The 17,392-nt window shown below is 47.5% G+C and overlaps 2 long non-coding RNA genes across 3 annotated transcripts; one reads left to right on the top strand and one right to left on the bottom strand.

Moving 5' to 3' along the window:
• The first annotated feature begins 56 nt into the window (after nt 1-56).
• LOC110126189 (uncharacterized) lies at nt 57-11,167 on the top strand. The gene is made up of 2 exons (XR_011492530.1): nt 57-247; nt 10,657-11,167. It is a non-coding gene; the product is annotated as an uncharacterized lncRNA (long non-coding RNA).
• Nucleotides 3,573-15,649, bottom strand: LOC110126188 (uncharacterized). 2 transcript variants are annotated; one of them, XR_002310345.2, is made up of 4 exons: nt 14,411-15,649; nt 5,344-11,895; nt 4,813-4,959; nt 3,573-4,052 (listed from the first exon to the last, which is right to left on the bottom strand). It is a non-coding gene; the product is annotated as an uncharacterized lncRNA (long non-coding RNA). The 2 variants fall into 2 exon arrangements; XR_011492529.1 differs by having other exon boundaries at nt 3,573-4,959.
• Nucleotides 15,650-17,392: the final 1,743 nt, after the last annotated feature.

The following is a 17,392-nucleotide window of genomic DNA, read 5'->3' as shown; positions in this document are numbered from 1 at the left end:
TGCCGCTGGCACCTGCCCCCGGCGCCGCCCGCCCGCCGACTCCCGGCCCTCTTCCGGCCCTGCCCGGCCACCTGGTCGCCCGGCCGCCGCGCGCCGGCCTCTCGCCCGGGACGCGCGCGGGTCCCGCTCGGGACTCAGCCAGGCGCTCGAGGGGGCTCCGAAGCTGCGCGCGAGACCTTCGATTTTCGTATTTATTTCCTAGAAAGAAGACAGCTCCCTGAAAGCCTTCCCCTTTAAGATCTACCAGGTGTGTGTGTGTGTGTGTGTGTGTGTGTGTGTGCGTGTGTGTGTGTGTGTGTGTGTGTGTGCGTGCGTGTGTGTGTGTGCGCGCGCGTGTGGCCCTTTCGCTCTCTGCGTCTTCCCGCAGAGCCCCGTCCAGATCCGGAAGGACCGCGTGTCCGGCGCTTGGCGCGTAGTAGGCGCTCAGGGAACAGCCGCGCTCAGCTAGGGAAAAAGTTTGACCTTTGAAAAGAAGGCGCCGGTTCTACCTAGAATCTTGCCGACTTCCTGTCTGGATGGAGCCCAATTCCCGGTGTGTCCGCGTCTACCGAGCGGGAATGTGTCCTCCCGCGAAGGAGCCGGCCCTGCCGCTGACCCCACTCCGAACTTCGTGCTCAGCTGGGTGCGAAAGCGGGTCCGCCCAAATGAATCACTGAAGGACTGTGTTAGGCTTTCCCCTGGTATCCTGTGAGGTCATTCACACCCCTTCCCACCCCGTTTTTCCTTTGAGGAAGAAGGAGGGCGAGGTGGTTGCCCGGCCCTGAACTCCTGGCTCCTCCGTTTAATGAGCTGGTGGGATGGAGACGTGCTGGTCTGACGGCGGAGGCAGCATCCCCCACCTCAACCCCTTCCTGGGTATGAAGAGGCATCATTGCCAGGAGCTGCCCGCCCAGGCACAGAACGTCCCCCTTCTGTGAACTTGGCTCTTTAACCCCCTCCTGCCCTCCTGGAGTCAGAACTCTCAGCCGCAGTTGGGCTTGTGGGTCAGACTCGATTTCCTCCCCCTGTGGCTTGGTGGGAGATCCCTTTGGCCTCTGCCAGCCCCATCATCTGTAAATGAACCTAATAATAGAGCTTACTCCATAGGGTTGGGCTTCCCTGGCGGCTCAGGTCGTAAAAAATCAGCCTGCAATGCAGGAGACCAGGGTAAGATCCCTGGGTTGGGAAGATGCCCTGGAGAAGGGAAAGGCTACCCACTCCAGTGTTCTGGCCCGGAGAATCCCATGGACTGTATACCCCACGGGATCGCAAAGAGTCGGACACGACTGAGCGGCTTTCACTTTCACTAAGGGACTTTAAGTATATAACCCGCTTTGAACAGCCCCCAGCACGTGGTGAGTGTGAGAGATGTTTGCCAGAAATACAATTGCTTCTTGGTTCCTGTCATACACTAGGGAAGGTTGGAGACTGTTCATGAGAGGCACGAAGGCAGGAAAGTACTGAGAAGGAAGACGCCAGAAAAGGACCGTCATCAGCAATGCCACGTGGTGGCCTACAGTGCCGCGTCCACGCGAGGGGTGCCCGGATGATCCCATCGCCAGCTGCTCTGCTCAGCTGAGGATGCTGGCGGGATTTTGGGGTCTTTGGAGCCACTTTCTTTTTTGCAATCAAATTTGAGCAGGTCTCCAGTTTCTAAGAAGCTTTGGATGTGCCTAACTAGGCCTCCCGGGGAGGGATGAAGGAGTCGGGCACCCGTCGGCATTGCGTCGGTAACAACGAGGAGGAAGCGTGGTTTGCGTTTCCGGGCCGGCAAAGGGTGTGGGCGCGGAGCCATCACCAGTCTTATGACTTCCCTTCTTCTACACCCGTTTTGTCTGAGCTCCATTCAGGAAGCAATATTCCTAACTCAAGTAGAAACTGTCTAAACAGGTTTTCCTCTGCCGCATAAAGGTCAAGGGCAAACCGCCGGTGGCGGTGAGACACTGAGTGTGGCAGAGGCTGCGGGCAGAGAGAAGTCCCAGGGGCGGGACGGGGCCGTGGGCCTCACCATCCTCAGGCTCTGCCCAAGTCGCTCCGCCTCCCTCCTGGAAGTGCGCGGTCCCTTCTGCTCCTGCTCCGGCTCTCCGCGTCTCGGCCGGGCGTCCCCGCCAGCCTCACCTGTGGCCCCTCACTTCACAGCCGCCGTGCGCAGGGGCCCGTGGTCTTCCCACCACCTCTGCCTGGCGGGGTTTCTCCAACAGCCTCTGTTGATAAACCCCACGTGCTGCCAACTGGCGGGGGAGAAGCGTGTACAGGGTCCCGCTCTGGTTTCACAAAGCAGGGGGAAGAGGAATAGATTTGGAACGGAGACAAGAAATTGACAATCGGCACAGACTTTGGCCTCTCCATTCCATTTTAAAAAATTTAAGGAAATCATCAAAGGTGTACATGAGTGTTTAGGTAGAGAATGGTCATTGCTGCTATATAGGGAAGAAAAAAGGAAATAAACTCAGTGTTCCAAAATTGAGAACTGGGTAAGCAAAATGATGGTTCATCTATAAGATAAAGCTCTATTTGTATTTATTTTTTAATAATTTTATTTATTTCTGGCTGTGCTGGGCCTTTGTTGCTATGCAGGCTTTTCTCTGGTTGTAGCAAGCGGGGGCTGCCCTCTCCTGCGGTGCACGGGCTTCTCACCGTGTGGACGTCTCCTGCTGAGGCTCCGGCTCCAGGGCTTCAGCAGCTGAGACTTCCAAGCTCTAGAGCGCGGGCTCAAGTAGTTGCGGCGCTCAGACTTAGTTGCTCCGCAGTATGTGGGATCTTCCAGGATCAGGAATTGAGCCCGTGTCTCCTGCATCGCCAGGCAGAGTCGTTAACCACTGAGCCGTCAGGGAAGCTCCTCTATTTATTTATTTTCATGAAAATGTGTCTATATTATTAGGTAAAAAGATGTAATAATTGCAACTTATACATTATTACCCACTAAAATATATTTTTGCATATATTTGTATGTAGAAGTAGAAAAAGACTGAAAGGTTTGGTGTCTTGAAGACAATTCCTTGGTGTAAGATCCAGCTCACAGCTCTTGTTCTGTAAGCCTTTATTGAACAGACTTGTGGCCTGCACAGCCCTCACTGCCTAGAGCACAGAATCAAGGCTGGAACCTCCCTGTATCACTTTCTTTCAGGGCAGACCTCCTCCTTTTCCTCTTCATTCTCAGGCTATGATTCATTGATAAGTTCCTAGGAAGATGCTGCTCCATTAAAATAAGAAGGTCTGTGACGTCAAAAGATCCAGGGATGAAAGGCATTTTAAAAGGCAGGCATCTTTTATTTAGAGAGGCAATCTTTCCAAAAGGAAAGAAAGGAAAACATGGTAGCTAGGGCATAATTATCTTTTAATTTTTCTTAAGGCTATGGTTATATTTCCAGCCTCATTTGGAGATTAATCTTTTTTTGTTTTAAAGCTTAAAGTTTAAAGCTAGACTAAAACATGAATAAATATTGCGTGCAATACTCAAAATTCTAAATAGCTTCTGGGTGGTAGATTTTTAAAAAATTCGGTTCATTGAAAAATAATGATCACCTATTAATCAAAAGTAAAGGAGAGCATTCATTGTGATCTTCAAAAATCATTGCTAATTTCAGGTTGACACATTAGCAGTGATGTTAAGATGTCAGTTAAAATGTTATGAATGAAAGATGATGAGTGAACAAATACCCAATATGTGAGAAAATACCATGCTGTTTTAACTAGGGCAATTTTTATTGTTGTTGTTAAGGGCCAGATAATAACTGTTTTAGGCTTTGTGGCTTGATGGTCTTCGTTGCAGTGATTCAACACTGTCATTGAAGTAGGAAAGCAACCAGGGACAATACATAAACTAAGTACATCTCTGTGTTTCAATAAAACTTTATTTATAAAAGCAAGTGGTGGGCCAGATTAGGTCCATGGTTGGTAGGGTTGCTGACCCCTGAAAGATGAATAGGATACCAGTAATATAGTACTGGCTCTCTAGAATCTGAGAAAGCAGATTTTTATCTACTTTGTTGTTTTTCTTGCAAGAAGGAAATGCCAACATATTTGTAGTTCTATGTGCTTTTCTTGGAAGATTAATCTGGGATCAATGATGACTGGCGTAAAAGGAAGAAAGAAAATGAATCTCTGTCTTTGTTAACTGAACGGTTTGATTCTCAGAAACAAGAATCTTTTCAATTACTTCTATTGGCAATGCTTCTGACCATGATGTCCTGGGAACAGACATAATATAACCCTTGTATGTTCATCTCACTATACAGAGCTTTTGCCATGTGGAGTTATGTGTTGAATGATTGTGGTTTATATCAAATATAGTTGAATCTGGAAAATAATCAGTAATGACATACACAGAGGGGCTTGAATGAATTCTTTTCACCATGATTTGTTCATTCATCCCTGTTTATTTCTCCTGTGTAATATTGCAAGGTAAATATTAAGAACAAAGTAGAACAACAGAAATGGATGATATTTTAGAGGGAATATTGATGGAATATGGTTATATTCTAAGTTAAGAGAAGTAAAAACCCAGGGAGGGCTGAGCACATTAATTAATAGAAAGTGAATTGTTTTGAGTAAGAATCGCTGTATTAGGTAGTTTTGATTCGTTGAGGAAATTACCAGCCTCTCACCTCTTTAATGCTTATTAAATGCTTATTTAACCAAATCAAATAATAAGTGTTAACTCATGTACGTGGTGTCAGCTGTGTTCTCTGGGACGCAGAGGCTAAGTGCACAAGGTTTCCTGGGCAGAGGGGGCCATCTGACCGCAAGGCAGCTCTGATAGTCTGAGCCCATCGGAGCGCTCCAGAGCCAGGAGTGCCTGATGGAGGCGTCCCGTGTCGGGGGGATTCTCACCACGCTTTGCTCTGTCGTTGGCAGGGCTACCTTAGCTAAGAAGGGATCTTGGCAACTGCTGCTTGGCTTGCTTAACCGCCCTGAGAGCTCCGGTATCTCAGGCTTTCATCTTCTGATCCATTCTTCATGCTGTCGCTGAAGCTATTTCTGCAAAATGTAAATCTGATCATGCTGTTCCACAGCTTAAAATCGGACACAATCTACGCTACCGAAGCCTAGCTCTTTAGGAAGGCATCTCTCGTGGTCTCCTGATGGTCTTCATTTCAGCTTTATGTTTGGCCACTTCCTGCTGGGTATCCTGTGCGTCATCCATGCCTTTATACCCTTATCCATCATGAAATTCCAAGCACACCCAGAGATAAGCCTCATTAAGACAGGAACATTAAATTCTGTCTGTCGTGTCTGCACATTGACCCCGCCCCCCACCACAACTAGCTAGTTTGAACTGCACATTCTTCTATTAAAGCTCAAGGGGCTTCTTAGTCTTCATGAAGGTGACTAAAGATTGGCTGACTTTAGGGGGAAACTGACCAGTCTGGATTTGAACATGCCGCTTTAAGCTGATGGTGTGAGAATCCGAGGGGGAAACATCTAGGACCTGGGGAGTCGGGGGTGGGAGAGACATTTGGAGATAAGGATTTTGATGACATCAGCATAGACATCACAATGTGTTCTCTGAGAATGGATGAGGCAGAGAGTTTTGGAAGAATGTTTCAGTGTATTTGGCTGCAAGTAATAGATATACAGCCAATACTTATTACTTACATCTAGACCTATTTTTACTCAAACATGTCCGAAGTTACAGCGTTGACTTGGAAGCTTCCCTTGATGTCAGACACAGTCTTGGCTTGACCTTCCTTCTTGGTGACAAGGTGGCACAGCTCAGGATTTCATGTTCTTCTGTGACAACATCCCAAGAAAAAAGGGACGGGCAGGAAAAAGTGCTTTTCTCCTTGGGCCTCTCTCCAACAGGAAGGAAAATGTTTCCCTGAGCTCCTGAGAGGTCTTCCCTTTATCATGGGTCAGAAGTGGCCTACCTGCTCACCCCCGCACCACTCACTGTCAGATGGGAAGAGTTCTCCATGACTGGGTTGAACAGCTTGTTCTGTTAGGTCAAGTGACAATGCCGCCAGGAATGCTTGCTGTCAAGTTTATCAGGACTCAGGGCTGGATCACCGTTTTGAGAGAACATGAGACCAAGACGAAAAGACAGGTAAATAAGCTGGTGGTGGTGGTAGGGTAGAAAGTGGCCATCAGTGCTGAAAGAAGCAAAGAAATCAAGAAGAATAAGGACGGAGTGAAGACCGAAGAATGTGTCACTAGAGAAACTGTTGGTGAACTTTAAGAGTAATTCTTTCCATTGAACACTTGGGTTGGAAGCCAAAGGTCATGGAATCGTGGAGCATTACAGTGATGTGGAAATACAGGTAGAACCTGTGTGATGATGTTTTTAGAGCCTCGATAGTGAATGGAACAGAGGGAAGCAGCTAGAGGTGGGCATGGAGCAAAGTGAAAAATGAGAGGTTTTTCCAAATGAGGGGATCTGGGTATGTTTAAAGGCAGGTGGGAAGGAGCCAGGGGAGAGAAAGAAACAGAACGGATGTAACAGGAATGGAGGAAAGGGGGTCTCCTGGTGTCAACGGAAGGTAGAAGTCAAAAGCTCACTTTGGAGAGAGACACGCATGTGTGTAATCAGAGGCTGGAGAGAAGGATGAAAAATGTTGACAGATGTTTTGAGATGTTAAATCCAAAGGCTCAGCATGGATCTTAGAGAAGCAGGAGGTCTGGTCATCTCTAGAATTTATAGAGGAATAAAAGAAGAGAGTGGAGGTGGAAGGAAGGAATAAGCTAGAAGATATGGAACATCAAGAATCAGGAAAATTTTACGTTTCCAGTAGAAAACTAAAAAGAGAGAGAAAAAAAAAAAAAACTCCTGGGAAATTAAATTTGATGGCCAAAGGGAAAAGGAAGCCAGAAACCTATAAATTTCTCTAAGAAGGGAAGGATTTATAGATGAAGAGAAATTTGACATGGAAAATCCATTTTTGGCTTTTCCCAACCGCCTGCTATTTGTGAAGTGACAAGTGATGTTTCTCAAACCCCAAATGTTTCAGTTTCCTCAGCTGAAAGATGCCATGTTGCTGTTGTACTATTTAAAGTAAGGCTTTGTTTGCTCAATCTCACTCAGGATAAGAAAGCTGAAAATAAGTCTTTGGGATAGAATTCAAGTCAGTTAAATCAAGGACACATATGAGATACACGTTGTCTGTACAAGACACTAGGTCTTAAGACAACCTAAAATATAACATCCCTCTAACCTGCCTTAATTGGAAAGAGCTGAAAAATTGATGTAAGAGGCAGACAGATGGAGATAAAAATATCACCTTTCTTACTCACAGAGCCCTCTGTCAGAGGGCAGGAGTTAATCTGGCTGGTAGGTTTGTTTACACACCCCTGGTTCACACTTACATCCTCCCCCCAAAGTGGAAGTCTTCTCTGCTGGGATGATCCTGCCTGAATAAACTTTCTGGATGGCCAAGAAGAAAAGAGAATTCAGCTTGAATACAGGTTACGTATAAGCGGCTGGTTCCTCAAAGGGAGGATGGAGGAAGGGATGTGAGCCGAGCAAATTCAGGTCCTTTTGCCAAACTCATGAATCAGCCAGGTCATTTTCTCCTTCCCTGGGGCGGAGTCGCGAGGTGGGGAGAGAGAGCCCTGAGTATGACTCTAGTAGATGTCCTTCCTGTGGGCTCTGCGTTAAGTACCCTCCCCAAACCAGGCACTCGTGTTGTGGGCAGCGGCCCAGGCAGGTATAAAGATAAATAACACGTATGCCGGGGTTTGAGCGCCTTGTGACCTCGCATGAGACAGAAGCAGCGTGGGGTGTGGACAGACCCATGGACACAAGAGCGCAGGGCAGGTGCTCTTAGGTACAGGGTGACAGACGGGAGAACCTGAGGTTGGAAGGGGCTGGAAGGGGCCTTCACAAGCTTCGTTAAGGCATCTGGTCTTTATTAGACGGGACGTAAGGAGCCATGGCGAGTTTTTAAGCAGCGGAGTGAATAGATGGGTTTTGTTACTGAACACAAATTCACGTGCCCGACACAGGAGGTCAAAACAAACGGAACATCAGAGTTGGAAGCAGAGAAAGGTTTATAGCAGGGCCATGCAAGGAGACTGGCTCCTGCCCCCAAGCCCAGACTCCCCACAGGGTCTCAGGAAGGCATTTTTAAAGGCTAGGTGAGAAGGGGCGTGGGGTTGGTTGGGGCAGATTTCTTGGCGCTGGAGTCCTTTGTTCTTGGAGCTGTCTACCTAGGTCAGGTCTAGATCTTCCCATCAACCTCCAGCAAGACAAATGTTATTTTCTGTTCTGCGACTCTTTATCTCTGTGTGAATGGAAAAGTGTTGCGCCCTTAAAGGTCAGAGCCTTGGGAACTGGCTGTCCTATATATCTCAGGCCACGGGCAGCATCCTTGTACAGAAGGTGCCGAGTCAGCGTGACTCAGCCCAGGCAGCGGAGCACAAAGGCGAAAGTAAGAGAAGCAGATCCGTACGGAGTCAGACTTTTCCAACTCTGCACATTTCTGGGAAGCAGTGTGTAGGATGGGCCAGGATGAAGGGAGGCCTGGGGAAGAGGCTGACTCTGGCAGAATTCAGGAGAGTGGTCAGAGCTGGAAACCATAGTGGAGGGTGCCCCTGGGCTACTGAAGAACACAAGGCAGTTAAAGGGCCTTCTGAGAAGAAGGAGGAGCAAGCGAGGAGAAGGCAGTGAGTTTGGGTGTGTTTATGTTGAGCTTGACAGGTGGCAAAGGTTGTGCTTTTGTAACAGGGAGTTAGAAGTGAGCAAAGACTCACACGTAGGGGAGAACAACGCTATGGGGTGAGTCCCGCCCTGGGGACGAGAGACACGCGGTAAGGATGTTAGACATCACTCCTGTCTTCATCCTGCTTACGGCTGACCCCAAATCGCGTCGTCTGGGAGTGGCAGGCTCTTGGTGTTAGTTCCTCGGTCGTGTCCGCCTCTGTGTGACCCCGTGGACTAGCACGCCAGGCTCTGTGGGGTTTTCCAGGCAGGAACACTGGAGTGGGTTGCCTTGCCCTCCTCCAGGGGATCTTCCCAGCCCAGGGATTGAAGCCGGGTCTCCTGCACTGCAGGCGAATTCTTTACCACTGGGCCACCAGGAAAGCCCCTACTGTTGTCATAATTGCTTATTTCCCACATACCAGTCACTGGACTGGGCACAAATATATGTATCACTTATTGAGTGCCTACAGTTTGCTGTGCCGTTTACTTAATCCTTAGTGGTTATGAGTGTGGTATCTACAGTCAGAGGGCCAGGGCGTGAATTTGGGCCTCAGATGAATAATGTTAAACAAGTTACTTGATCCTGTTGAGTCTTACTATCAGTGCTTGTAGAATGAGGTTATAATACACGTATCTATAGGGTAGTTATAAACCATGCTAACTTCAGCATAGAACCTATCACCTGGTAAATAGTTGCTCAGTAAATATTAGCTATGATGATGACGACATTGCTGCTGATTACTGTCATTACCGACCGGGGTTCTTGGCCTCCTTAATCAATAGAAATTGATAAGAGGCTGGACAGGAGATTCAGGCAAGGCTTTCCAGGGCCCTTGCTGCCGCAGGAAGGAGCAAGAACAAGTAACAGTTTTCCTTGCCCACTCAGGCGGGCTGAGCTGCTTCTTACCTGAGGTGAGGGTAGAGAGGTGTCCAGGAATCAGGACGGAGGGCAGGCTTAGGGGGGTTGCCCACCCCTAACGTGGTGTCGTGTGCAGGGGGCACTCTGCTTTCGCTCCTGGCTCTTTAGAAGTGGCAGCTGGACTTCTTGGTCTCTTTGTATCTCATTGTCCAGCATTTGCCCCAACTACAAATGCATGCATGCATTAATATTTTCAGTCCCTTGGTGGTTCAGATGGTAAAGAATCTGCCTGCAGTGCAGACCAGGGTTTGATCCCTGGGTCAGGAAGTTCCCCTGGAGAAAGCAATGACAACCCACTCCAACTTCTTGCCTGGAGAACTCCATGGACAGAGGAGCCTGGTGGGCTACAATCCACGGGGTCACAAAGAGTTGGACATGACTGAGCCAAGTAACGCTTTCATGTTACTTTGCGTTTTGTTGCTGAGGGAGACGTTCGTCCAGGTGCAAGCAGTGCAACAAAGAGGCCCAGTTCCTGTCTGCCTCACCGTGACACTGATGGGGAGGACCACGCCTAAGATGACTGATGAGGTGACAGTGACCGTCGTGTTGATAATGGTGCCAGGGATGACCATGACTCTACTGACTTGAGAGGCCAGAGTGTGGAGATCATGTGCTCTGGGTATAGCGTCAGAAGATTCTGAAGTTGAGTATCTGTGTTAGCTCAGTGGCTCTGTGACCTTGGGAGAGTTCTTTTCACTAGTTTCATTTCAGCTCTTCATCTGTAAACACAGTAATTGCTTCACAGGGCTGCTGGGAAGCTCAAATAGGACACTTAACGTATCCAGGCTCCTCTGTCCATGGAATTCTCCAGGTGAGAATACTGGAGTGGGTTGCCATTTCCTACTCCAAGGGATACTCCTGACTCAGGAATCGAACCCGAGTCTCTCGTGTCTTCTGCATTGGCAGGTGGATTCTTTACAAATGCACCACCTAGGAAGCCCCAAATAGGGCACTTTATGTCATCAATTCTAGGATGTATATTGTCCATATTTTAACATCTCTGAAATCAAGGATGCATCTTGCAATTATTGCCAGTTTGTGCATAAATTGGATATTTGTGAAGCAAGTTTTAATCATGAGAGAAATGATCACAGTTCCATGTTTTTTTTTTTCTTGCCAGATGATGACTGCTTCATGAGACCTAAGGAAGGGATTCCTAAGTCGATAAAGCTGTTATTTATTTATTTATTTTGGAAATGCACACAAGGGGGCTTTTTTTCTTTTTTTATCCCATGCTAAGCTATGTGATTGAAGGCAGGAGAAATTGTGAAGTTCCACAGACTGGATGAAGAAAATTTCAAAGACATGAAAGGTTGTTGTGATGGATTGTTGCTGATCAAGAAAGCGCCAACGTCAAAAGCTGCAGAACGGGTTTCAGCATTAAAAGAAAATCCTGGAGGAGAATCGTTGGTTGCTTGAAGGGTGATTTTGGAGAAATGTGATGGTTGCTGACTTGAATTGAAAAACGATTTAGATCATTCAGACTCTGAACATTTTATATCTCTTATATTTTCTTTCTCATTAAGACACGTGAGGAATCTGTGATAAATAATTGCTGATGTCTAAAGCAGCTTTTTCAATAAGTAGACAAAAAATTCAAAGTGATAAGTAAACTTTGTGCCATAATTTTATTGGGAGCGTTTTATTTACTTTTAGGAGGAACAGAAAATGCCACTGTGTCCTTTGTTGTTGTTCAGTCGCTAAGTTGTGTCCGACTCTTTGTGAGCCCAGGAACTAGAAGCACGCCAAGATTCCCTGTCCTTCACTGCCTCCAGGAGTCTACTCAAATTCATGTCCTTTGAGTCGGTGACGCCATCCAACCATCTCATCCTCTGTCGTCCCCTTCTCCTCCCACCTTCAATCTTTCCCAGCATCAGGGTCTTTTCCAATGAGTCAGTTCTTTGCATCAGGTGTCCAAAGTACTGGAGCTTCAGCTTCAGCATCAGTCCTTCCAATGAATATTTAGAATTGATCTCCTTTAGGATGGACTGGTTTGATATCCTTGCAGTTCAAAGGACTCTCAAGACTCTTCTCCAACACCACAGTTCAAAAGCATCAATTCTTTAGTGCTTGGCCTTCTTTAGGGTCCAACCCTCACATCCGTACATGATCACTGGGAAAACCATAGCTTTGACTAGACGGACCTTTGTTGGCCAAGTGATGTCTCTGCTTTTTAATCCTCTGTGTAGGTTTATCCTAGCTTTCCTTCCAAGGAGCACTTGTACATAGTATCTCAAAATACAGATGTACTTTTTTTTTTTAACCATTTTCAACTGATGGACATTCAGGTTTATCCACTATTAAAAAAGATGGTGCTGTCAGCAATTCCGTGTAAATGCTTCTTTTGGGACACTTTTCTCTAGGAGGAAAACAGAAGAATTTCTAGGTCAGAGGAGAAGTACAATTAAAATACAATTTCATTGCATTTTCAGTGTTTCTCAACCTCCCCCCACCCCGCTGTTATCACTGCCCCTAAGGAAAAAAAAATTAAAACTTGAATTTTAAATTCAATGAACTACTTAAATTGATTAAAGTTAAATTTCACTCTGATGAGAGAAATTAAATTCTAGGGGGAAGAAGATTTTGTTGGGTTGAGGTGAGCTAAGAAGGGCCACATACCACTCTCACAGCCAAGATATCTTCGCCTCCAAGAACCAACTTTGCCCCCAGAGAGGACACATGATTTAGAAAATACAAGTTGACAACTTTTTTGTTGGGTGGAAAAGACACATCCCTCTTCTGTGAGGACTGCAGTATGTCACATGGAAGTCTTGTGACCTGGAAGCATTTAACACCTGTGGTTTGTCTGGGACCCTCAAAACATATTTCCAGAGTTGAACTGAGAATTGACAATATAGTGTGCAAGGATGTTCTCACGCTTGCCATAGAGCAGAGCAGAAAGGCACTGCTAATTTACCCTTGTTCCTCAGCCGTGAATTATTATTGCCAAGAATCACTAGAATATCGCTAGGAAAGTCACAGAGAAAAAACTTTGAGAAGAAATAACTGGGCCAGAGGCTGTCGCTCACGGAGCTTGCTCACACATTCCTTTTGTAGGAGCTGTTTTTAAAAAACATGTTTAAGGAGGGTGGAATTTGGCCTGGGAAGCTCAGCCTTTGAAATCTGCTCTGTGACAAGCAGCATGGCAGGCAGAGCAAGACGCGGCTTTGGTTCCGTGAAAAGAAACTCTGATGAGCGGCTCTGAAAGAAATCGGGCCCCTTGGATGTCAGAAAGCTGCAAAGTGAAAGCCTTGACACTTAGAAACAGTGACTCCTCGCTCTGCAGTAGAGACCCGCCGACTCCCGACATGAAGGGAGGGGTTCCATAAGCTGCAGGAAGGAGACCCAAGTCCCGGAGCGGCGGGGGCTTGCAGCGGGGTGTGACGCTCAGCCCTGCTGCGGAGAGGAGCCGCGCTCTAGTCCTCCCGCCTTGCGGCAGGCGCATCACTTCGGGCCAGTCGATCCTCAGCTCTGGTCCCTGGCTGACCTGCACGAGCCAAGAAGTTTTGCTCCCGCCACTTGGGTGAAGAGATTCAATGTCCAAACAGAGCTGCCACTGAGAGCTAATAAGATGCAAATGTAGGAATGAAGGGACTTTCTGGAGTTCTAAGTCACATTTTCATGCAGGTGTGACTTTTTAATTTCCATAGTTATGGTTTCCCGTTAAAGTGGATTAGGAAAAAAAACACAATTTAGAGCATCAGATTTCTGATTTCATTGGTCTTACTTATTGACTAGAAGGTGGCTTCTGAAGAAACCAAATTCATTGTAAATTGACTAATTAAAATAATGTGTAAGGGTTGTATATGGAAATGGTTTTTTAAAAAAGAGCGAATGTTTCTAGAATGAACGAAGTTTGAGAAACAGTGGTGTGAACTTTCCTTCATAGAACTGACTGAGCTCCCCACCGTTTAGAGTGGACCCTGTGGCTCAGGGTAAGGCAACCGCCTGCCAAAGCAGGAGATGAAACAGGAAGAGCCCCTGGAGGAGGGAATGGCAGCCCACTCCAGTGTTCTTGCCTGGAGAATCTCATGGACAGAAGACCCTGGCGGGTTACAGTCCATGGGGTCGCAAAGAATCAGACACAGTTCCGTTCAGTTCAGTTGCTCAGTCGTGTCTGACTCTTTGGGACCCCGTGAACTGCAGCACGCCAGGCCTCCCTGTCCATCACCAACTCCCAGAGTCCACCCAAACCCATGTCCATCGAGTCGGTGATGCCATCCAGCCAGCTCACCCTCTGTTGTCCCCTTCTCCTCCTGCCTTCAGTCTTTCCCAGCATCAGGGTCTTTTCAAATGAGTCAGCTCTTTGCATCAGGTGGCCAAAGTATTGGAGTTTCAGCTTCAAAAGTCCTACCATCAGTCCTACCAACGAACACCCAGGACTGATCTCCTTTTGGATGGACTGGTTGGATCTCCTTGCAGTCCAAGTGACTCTCAAGAGTCTTCTCCAACACCACAGATTAAAAGCATCAATTCTTCGGTGCTCAGCTTTCTTTATAGTCCAACTCTCACATCCATGATCACTGGAAAAACCATAGCCTTGACTAGATGGACCTTTGTTGGCAAAGTAATGTCTCTGCTTTTTAATATGCTGTCTAGGTTGGTCATAACTTTCTTTCCAAGGAGTAAGCATCTTTTAATTTCATGGCTGCAATCACCATCTGAAGTGATTTTGGAGCCCAGAAAAATAAAGTCAGCCACAACTTGGTGACTAAACAACACTAACAACAGTATTTTTAGAGAAGTTTAGGTTTAAAACAAAGTTGAGAGGAAGGCAGAGAGTTTTCTCGTATACCCCCTCCCCTTCCTCCCCTCCCCCACCTCTCCATACTCAGTCAGCCCCCACCCCGCCCACCGAGATCCATATCATTCACCAGAGTGGGACAATCCCTCCAAATCCCTCATTCACCGTTGTGTTCACTGTCTTTTTCAGAAAAAGTCTTTTGGCCGTGCCACTTGCTATGCAGGATCTTAGGTGCCCGACCAGGGACTGAACCTGTGACCCCTGCAGTGGAAGCAGGGGGCTTCCTCACTGGACCACTGGGGAAGTCCCTGGGTTCACTCTTGATGTTGAACATCCTATGCGTTTGGACAGATTTATAATGACATGTGTGTGTGTGTGCTAGTTGCTCAGTCATGTCCGACTCTTTGTGAACCCCGTGGACTGTAGTTGCAATCCCGTGGAGAATCCACGGGATTCTCCAGGCAAGAATACTGGAGTGGATTGCCGCGTCCTCCTTCAAGCTGACCCAGGGATTCAACCCAGGGCTCCCACATCGCCGGCAGATATAATGACATGTACCTATCATTATAATATCATATAGAATATTTTCCTGCTATAAAAACCCTCTGTGCTCCGCCCTGGGGTGTGGTCCACCGTCCATTTCTAACAAGCTGCTGGGTGACGCGGTTCCTGTGGATCCCTGGAACACTCTTGGCATGTCAGGACCCAGAATCTTCCGTCACTGCGGGAGGCACCTCTGCTGTCCCTTCTGTCCTTGCGCCGTCTCCAAGCCATTGATTGAGTCAAAAGCACGTGGGAAATTGGATACACTTGTGGGATGTTTGGCGATCAGAGGGGAGCTAGATTTAGCACCTGCATTTCTATGGATTTCTCCCATCGTTTTCTGGACTCAAAAGGAAGCCTGTCTAGCTCCTCTTAAGGAGGAAAGCGAGCCGTGGCCTGGACTCTGCAGAGCACCGAGGTGGAGGTTACCCGTGCAGGGCAGCAGGGCTCCCCGCGCCTTCAGAGAGGGTTCAGCGCTCGCTCGTCTTGGGGTTTGGGCTGCACACTGGTTTTTAACTTTATGTAACATCTTGGCCCTTTCCCTGAGAAGAAGTGTTTCGAAACCGCTTGCCGTTCCTGCTGTGGGACATCTATAAAGAGACACGTTGTCCTTTCACCCGAGCTGACTTGGCAGGGAAGTGTGGCCCGTCCCTTCGGCTGTCCAGAAATTTCCCTGACTTCTGGCCTGTAGCCTCTTCCTTCGCTCCTTCCCTGAGAGCCCTCGGGGACAGCAGCCAGCCAGGAGTGTGCGCTGGTTTGTACCCAGTTCTTGAGCTGCTGTAGGTGTGACTCGAATCTTAGCCCAGAAGCCCGAGCATACAGGAGAAACAGCTTCCAATCGATTTTTGAAATGCAGTCTAACTTCTGTTTCCAACCCTTATTGCACCAGAGTGGAAAGCACTTAACCTCAGTTAATTTTTTTTTTCTTTATCTGCTCCAGGATTGTATTTAAATTTGGGGAGATAAACGTCCCGTGGGCGTGTCTCCTCTTTAATCTGGTTACCAGGGTCCTGGATGAGACCTCTGCCGTCCAACTTGGTCGTCCTTTGTTGGCCTGCGCTTGTCTCTGGGGGACTTCCTTTTTCTGTCTGCACAGTTCCTACCTAGCTTTCCTCTGATTCAGGACGTTTTCCAAGAAGTATTGTGTCAAAGCTGAGGCCCTTCCAGGCTCCTGCCATCCAAAGCTTTTAAAACAGTAGAGCCAGGAAAATACTATGTTTTTCCCCCTTTGCTTCCTTCTGTATATCATCCCCTGAAACAAAAGCATAAAATACCTTTGCTGTTAAAAACGGAAGAAGGGCTGAAAAGGAGAGGCCCAAAGTGGAGAGTATTTGAAACATGCTAACGTTGCTGCAAAATCTAATGCCTCAGATGAATTGCTGTGTAATTTGTGTGTAATAAGTGTGTTTAGACTCCTTTTCCACCTTGTAGGCATTTTAATGATGCTATGATTCTCCTGGAAGGTACTCTTTACATTTGTCTTTTTTTCCCTTCAGTTTCACCCCATGTCTGCTAAAATAGTACCAGTTCCCAAGAGGTGAGAAATTCAGGGCCGGAGAAGGAAGGAGAATAAAAGAACTCGCCCAGGAACTTCGCTGGATTACACTTTCAAAAAATGTGACTTACACCGAGACCCCAACCTCGGTGCATTTGTAGCGATGTGAGATAAGCTAATTCAATCCAATTCACCAAGACAGGACTGCCGGCAAGTTCATGCTACCGTGTGCTCTAACTGGGGGGTGGTCACGGACACCAGCTTTGGGGAGAAAGCCTGTGTTGGGCTCCCGGCTCTGACGCGTCTCATATGGTGGACCGTGGACGAGCTACTTGGAGTACTGCACGTGGACTGCTACGTGCTGTCCAGGGGGCTGCAGAGAGTCGGACACAACTGAGCGACTACGACTTGCACTTTGGTGGAGTCTGCAGATGTGGAGGGTCTGCTTATTCACTTTGCTATTGTTGTTTAGTTGCTCAGTCGTGTCTGACTCTTTGTGACCCCATGGACTGTAGCCCACCAGGCTCCTCTGTCCATGGGATTTCCCAGGTAAGAATATTGGAGTGGGTTGCCATTTCCTCCTCCCGGGGGTCTTCCCGACCCAGACATTGAATCCAGCTCTCCTGTGTTGCAGGCAGATTCCTTACCCCTGAGCAATCTGGGAAGCGCACTTGTTCACTTAGCAGGTGTTCATACGAGAGGCTTCGGCATCACTGAATCTTAGCATCAACAGGGCCCCTGGGGCCCCATCCCCCGTGGGTGCCAAGGGAAGGGCGCGTGGGGCAGGACTGTCTGATGACTGGATGGGCTGCTTAATGCCTGGTAAGAGCTCAGGACAATAAGTGCCTGGACTTTGGCCAGCACAGAATAAATGTTAATTTAGGATGATCGTTGTACAAATAGCGTTGGTTTTCTGAAAATTTCCCCCCTTTAGTTATCATCAAGGAGGTCCTTTGTTTGGTCCTTGTTTATGAAGATGGAAAAAACCCAAGAGGCACAAAGACATTATTTAACTGTGTGTGAGGTTCTGAAAGCAGGCAGAGCCTCTGATGTACACTAACCATTGTTTCTTTC

Source organism: Odocoileus virginianus, chromosome 17, assembly GCF_023699985.2.
Source record: "Odocoileus virginianus isolate 20LAN1187 ecotype Illinois chromosome 17, Ovbor_1.2, whole genome shotgun sequence".
NCBI lineage: Eukaryota > Metazoa > Chordata > Mammalia > Artiodactyla > Cervidae > Odocoileus > Odocoileus virginianus.
Note: the sequence above shows the minus strand (reverse complement) of the source record. Positions and strands in the feature narration are given on the sequence as shown.